Source organism: Elephantulus edwardii, unplaced genomic scaffold (assembly GCF_000299155.1).
Source record: "Elephantulus edwardii isolate Elephantulus edwardi_28Jun2011 unplaced genomic scaffold, EleEdw1.0 scaffold00472, whole genome shotgun sequence".
NCBI lineage: Eukaryota > Metazoa > Chordata > Mammalia > Macroscelidea > Macroscelididae > Elephantulus > Elephantulus edwardii.
The window spans coordinates 487,182-493,976 of NW_006400222.1; the positions used below are offsets into that span (position 1 = coordinate 487,182).

General features: G+C 43.4%; 1 protein-coding gene across 1 annotated transcript in view; it reads right to left on the reverse strand.

Annotated features, from left to right (window-relative positions):
* Window positions 1–6,795, reverse strand: part of FARP2 (FERM, RhoGEF and pleckstrin domain protein 2) — a 124,529-nt gene that overhangs the window by 35,750 nt on the left and 81,984 nt on the right. The window lies entirely within an intron of this gene.

Consider the following 6,795-nt stretch of genomic DNA (forward strand, 5'->3'; position numbering starts at 1 on the left):
ATTCCAGTGGAGTGCTGCTCTGGTAACTGAGTCAAAATGTCCTTTCCAGAATAACTGCAGGAAACACTGTTTTTACTTACAAGGCAAAATAAGCAGCAGTCTTTCACTTGTACTGTCTGTATTTAGTATCCTATAATCTTTCTTTTCATTCATAGAAGAAGGATTTGAATAATTTTTTTTTCACTGCTCTTGAGTTGGAACCAAATTAATAGTTGACCCTCCAGTGGGTTTTCAGAGGCTGTAAACCATATGGAAGGAGACTGGCCATCTTTCTCCCTTGGAGCTGCTGGTGGATTTGAACTGGTTGACTTTAGGCTAGGAGTCCAACTCTCTATATGGACTATGCCACCAGATAAAATGAGGATTGCTGACAAGCTGCCATCTGCCAATAGTAGACACACAGAACCCAGCACTTGACAGAAGTCCTTGCTGATTAGGCTCTGCACCAGCCAAGGGCAAGTCCTTGTGCAGGTTAGTCTCAGGATGCAGGGTATATGGATGTGAACTCAGGGACAGACCTCTCTGAAGGATCAGCCCCATGCTGGCTGAACTGGCCCATTTTCCAGTCTAACATTCTCTGTAAAGTGGCTGTATAACCATCCAAGCCTCTGTGAAACTTCTCTTTCCCATCTCTCCTCATCTTACTCAAGTCACATGGAGTTCCTTCTTTGCTTCAGTGTCTGGTGCACTTGAGTCAGTCTGACTCATGGTGACCCACGTGTGCAGGGCACTTCCTCACCGGGTTTCCATGGCTGTGACTGTTAAGAAGTAGACTGTCCATTTCTTCTGCCAAGGTGTCTCTGGGTAGGCTGGAACTGATAACCTTACAGCTAGTAGTCAAACACTTGTTTGTGCTACCCAGGGGCTAGCAATCTACAAAGAAAACCCACTGCCTACAAGCTGACCCTCTATTGTGTGTAGGGTTTTCAAAGGCCTACTATTTCAGAAGTGGATGGCCAACCCTTCTTCCTAGTCTGTCATAATTTAGATGGTCAGGTTTAGAACAGTATCTGACAGACAAGCAATTTACAGAAAGGAGCAGATGAAAGACATTTCCCAATGACAGAAGTAAACAATAGATTCAGTGTCGCCTCCACCCCCTCCCTGGCATGTGGGTCTTGATCTACCCTTTCCACTGCTCCACCAGCATCCCCTTCCAATCCTGCTTTCCCTGTTCAACAGCTTCTCCTTCCCCAGTCAACCCTTGATATCACGGTTTAGGTCTCAAATCACTTTGTCTTGCGCCGATGCGAGTCTCTTAAGTTTAGGAGGCTCTAACAAAGACCAGATGAGCTGTGAGAGAATTATCAAGAATATAATTAAAAAAAAAAGAAAAAAAAGAATATAACCCAGTAATAAGGCAAAAGGCCATTATAAAGACAAAGGAGGAAGAAAAGACCTAGATGGATGTCAGAAGAGACTCTGAATATTGCACTAGAGTGCTAAGAAGCCAAAGTAAAGGGAAGAAATCAAGAAGTTAAGAGATGAAGAGAAGATTTCAAAGGGTAGCTCAGGAAGACAAAGCAAAGTATTATAATGAAATGTGCAAGGAGGTGGAGTTGGAAAATCAAAAGACTCAAACGTGCTCAGCATTGCTCAAGCTGAAGGAATTGAATAAAAAATTCAAGCCTCGATTTGGAATACTTAAAGATGCTATGGGCAGAACACTGAATGATCCAGGAAGCATTGAAAGAAGATGGCAGAGCAATCCCAGAGGCATGCGGCTTGAATCAACCAGATGCTCTGCTGGAGAAGGAGGTACAATCTCCTCCTGTACCAGTCACATACAATTTGACAGTACACACACAAAAAAATAAGAAAATTAAAAAATTTAAAAAAACACAAACAACACAATGAAGATGGAAGGAGTACACAGAGTCACTGTATCAAAGAGAATTGGATGACACAGAAGAATTTCATGAAACAACATCTGATCAAGAGCCTGTGGTGATGAAGGAGGAAGTTCAAGCTGCTCTGAAAGAACTGGAAAAAAACAAGGCCACAGGAATTGATGGTATATCAATTGACATATTTCAATAAGCAGATGCTGTCCTGGATGTACTCACCAAGTTGTGCCAAGAAATATGAAGAACAACCAGCTAGCCAAGTGACTGGAAGAGATCTGTATTTATTTCTCTGCCAAAAAAAGGTGATCAGACAGAGTGTGGAAATTTGCAAACATTATCACTAATATTGCACACAAGCAAAATTCTGTTTAAGATTATCCAAAAAGGACTGGAACAGTACTTTAACAGAGAACTACCAGAAATACAAGCTGGGTTTAGAAGAGGCCGTGGCACAAGAGACATTCTATCACCAATATCAGATGAGTCTTGGCTGAAAGCAAAGAGTACCAGAGGCATGTCTATCTCTTCTATTTCATTGATTATGCAAAGGCATTTGACGGTGAGCACAAAAAATTGTAGGTAACCTTGAGAAGAATGGGAATCCTAGAACACTTGATTGTGCTCATGTGAAACCTATACTTGGACCAAGAGGTACAAGAGCCAGAACAGAGCAAGGAAATACTGCATGGTTCAAAATTAGGAAGAGAGTGTGTCAAAGATGCATCCTGTCTCCATACCTTTTCAATCCGTATGCCAAACAGACCATTTGGGAGGCTGGATTTTATAAGGAGTGTGGTGGCATCAGGGCTGGAAGAAGAGTCATCAATAACCTATGTTATGCAAATGATACCACCTTACTTGCCAACACTGAGGAGGACCTGAGGCATTTGCTGAAGAAGGCCCCCTGCCCCAGCCAAAGCTTGCTGTAGTCTTCAACATGGCTTGAATAAAGATTCTCACCATTGGTCCAACTGGCAGCACCATGACAGATGGAAAAGAGATTTGTTAACAATTTCAGCTTGCTAGGCTCCACAATCAACATTCTTGGCACCAACAGTCAGGAAATCAAAAGACAAATTGCACTGGTGAAGTCTGCTGTCAAGGACCTCTCAAAAGTGCTAAAGATCAGTGATATCAGTCTAGAGACTAAGGTGCATGTGACTCAGACCATGGTCTTTGCAATTACTTGCTATGAATCAGAGAAATGGACAATGACCAAGAATGACAGAACAACTGATGCCTTTGACTTGTGGTGCTGGAGAACAGTACTGAACATATCATGGACCAGCAAGAGAACAAACAGGAGAGGGTGAAACCAAGTTGTTCCTTGCAGGTAAAGATTTTGAAGCTCTGTCTCACATATTTTGGGCATGTGGCCAGGAGGGGCCAGTGCAAGAGTGGAAGACCCCAGATGAAATGGATTGACTTGGTAACTGGGGCAATGGGATTAGGTGTGCTGGAGTCATGAGGCTGGCTCAGGATAGGGCAGGGTTCAGAGCTCTTGTACACAGGGTCACTGTGAGTCAAGGGCAACTTGATGACATATAACAACAAGTCCAAATCTCAGGTACCAGGTTTAGGGAAGGATTTCTGTCTCAGACAGTTCTGAGGAAAAGTCCTTGCCCCTGAATGACTGCTTCAGGACTGACTTCTTGTGACTTAGTGCCTCTGCTCTTCCATTTGCAGCACACAGCTGTCACAGTAGGATAACTTCCTAGGAGAGTGTGAGGTCTTCTTTAGATCTGGTATGTTAGTGTTGTTTAGGTGTGGTCCATGGCCCCGAAGCTAGTTATATTTGAAGGCACTGTCTTGGTTTGAGTCCCAACTGTAGGTCAAGCCTGGTGGAATTCTGGGAGCATGGGCATTACCTGATTTTGAGAGGGCAAAGATGATCCCAGATCCTCCTGCCTTTGAAGCCCCAGAGCTAGTTATATTTGGAGGCCTTTAAAAGAACTGAGGCCTATGTACACTCATGTTTATTGTAACTTTGTTCGCAATAGCAAAGAGCTGGAAACAACCCAAGCGCCCATCAACAAACGAATGGATAGAGAAGCTCTGGAATATTCATATAATGGAATACTATGCAGCACTGAAAAACAAGGAACTCATGAAATATTATGCAAAATGGATGACCCTGGAGGACATTATGCTGAGCGAAATATCTCAGTCACAAAAGGACAAATATTGCATAGGGCCACTGTTGTAAAATGGATGGGAGATAAGGGTTGAGGAAGACAGAAAAGGAGGGAGGAATGATGTATATTGGATTGAAACAGATGAGGGAGAGAACTGTTTAAAAGGGCTATATGAATTGGTATTCTTTTTTTTTCCATTTTACTTGGTCCTTTATTTAATCTAAGGCCATTGAAGCAGAAGTCAAGAAATAAAATGGCTTATTGCACGGGGTAAATCTCCTGCCCAAAGACCTCTTTTGAGTGTTTAAAAAGCAAAAATGTCACTTTGAGAACTAATGTGCACTTGACTTCTTGTGAGGTGCTGTCGAGTCCAGTACAACTCATAGTGACCCTATGAACAACAGTTCTGAACCCTGTCCTATCCTGTGCCGTCCTCATCATTTCTGCCATGAATTGGTATTCCTGTCACTGCATAAGTCCAGAGTGAAGGCTGCATAGTGGAGTGGAATTTGGGGGGAGGGATTGCAGAACAATGGAAGAGTTTTTCTTTCTTTTCAAGGAGAAGAGTGAACTGGGGGGGGAGGGGGTGGATAGGGAGAAAAGTGCAACCATGAAAGACTGGAAAACCTAAGTCTCTATAAACTTTCATTAAAACTAATTGAAAAAAGAGGAATTGATGCTTTTGAATTGTGTTGCTGGAGAAGAGTACTGAACATACCATGGACCACCAGGAAAACAAACAAGTCTGTCTTGGAGAGCATGAAACAAAGTTTCTCCTTGGAGGCTAGGATTTTGAAGCTCTGTCTTACACACTTCAGGCATATGGCCAGGAGGAGCCAGTTCTTAGAGAAGGACATCTTACTTGGAAAGTGAGAGGGACAGCATAGGAGAGGAAGACCCCGGATGAAGAGGATTTTCATTGGTAACCGGGGCAGTGGGATTAGGTGTGTTGGAATCATGGAGACTGGCTCAGAATAAAGTCACTATGAGTCGAGGGTGACTTGGTGGCATATAACAACAACAACAAGCTGACCTTGACATGCAGTGATGTTGTAGGGAGATCAGAACTGCTCTGCACAATGGAATACTATGCTGCATTAAAAAACAAGGAACTCATGCAATATTATTCAAAATGGTTGACTCTGGAAAACATTATGCTGAGTGAAATATCCCAGTCACAAAAGGACAAATATTACATGATGCCACTGTTGGGGAGAGACTGAGTAAGATGGGTTCAATAATGTATACCGCACTGAAACAGAGGAGGGAGAAAACTGTTTAAAAGAGATATATAACTAGGTATTTCTGTCATCACAGGAGACTAGAGCGAGGGCTACATGGTGGAGGGGACCTGGGGGAGGGTTTGTAAAACAATGAAAGAATCTTTTCTTTTACTTTTCCAAAATTTTTGGACTCATGTACTTATAACTTGTTAGTCAAATTTGAGCCTTCTAGGTTGCAACACCCCCATGATACATCTTCAAGGATATGAGCATGTACGGCCAAGCACAATCAATAAGAGTGCATCTAAATCCCAAAATCAATCTCCATAATAGTCTATGTGTTTCCTACTGCCAAAGGGGCCCTTTAGAGTAGTGAGAGAAGATCTTCACCCTGAAACCCACAGCGTCCCTTTTCAGCAGGAAGTAGCTAAGAGAATACGCCATCCCCTTTTCCTTATGACTCAGGGTGAAGTCTCTCTCAGGGAGGAGTGATAGGGAATGGCAAAGGACACACTGACAAAGAAGATTAATCAGAACTGGCTCTGACAAGCACTGTGGCATTTGGACAAGAACAAACTGGGAGGAGGGTAGAGAGAATAGTGCAACAAGGAATGAATGGAAACCCAAAATCTCTGTAAATGTTTATGAAAATTAATAAAATATAGAAAAAAAAAAGAACTGCTCTGCAGTGTCTCCCAGGCTGCTGTCTTTACAGAGGTGGCCCACCTTATCTTCCTGTGCAGAAGCTGGTAGGCTGAACCACAGGCCTTCTGAAGGCAGACAGTAGACTGCTGAACTACTGTGCAACCAGGTTTCCTCAGTTAAAACATCAAACCCCAAACGAGATCTGGTAGAGAACACACCTAGAATCATGCATAAGTTTTAAAAACCCCTCAAAAACAAACCCCACCTGCTGCCATCATTTCAATTCTGACTCACTGGCAATACAGGACAGGTCTCCCAGGCGGCATCTTTAAAGAAGCAGACTGCGTATCTTTTTCCCATGGAGAAGCTCATGAGTTTTGAACCACTGACTTTTCAGTTAGTGGCTAAGTAGGTAACCACTATGTCACCAGGACTCCTTTCCCCAAAAGAGGAGTATTTACTTCCAGATATTGAGACTTCTTCACTTAGAGCTGTGAAAGGTCTATTTCTCATAGCCCGAGGACACATAGGAGACTACTGAGACCATGGCCCAGCTCCTCTGAGAGTGAGGCCAGGAATATGCCTCACTTATGTCTTCTGCTCAGTCCACCTGGGGTCCTATTATACATGCAGCATCTTGGCCTAAGTCCAAACTTTCAGAGCGGCTGGGAAAAGCCTCTAGGTATTTCCAATCCACCTGGACAGGTACCTCCTAGAACTTCTTGTTGTTATGTGCCGTCGAGTCGTTTGCGACTCATAGCGATCCTATGTCAAACAGCCCTAAACCCTACTCTATCCTGTGCCAATTGCATTGCCTCTGACACACCCATCCCGATTACCCCAGTCACTGAATCAATACACCTCATAGAGGGTTTTTCCCTCCTGCGCTGTCCCTCCACCCTACCAAGCTAGCATGATGTCCCTCTCCAAGGACCTGTCTCTCCT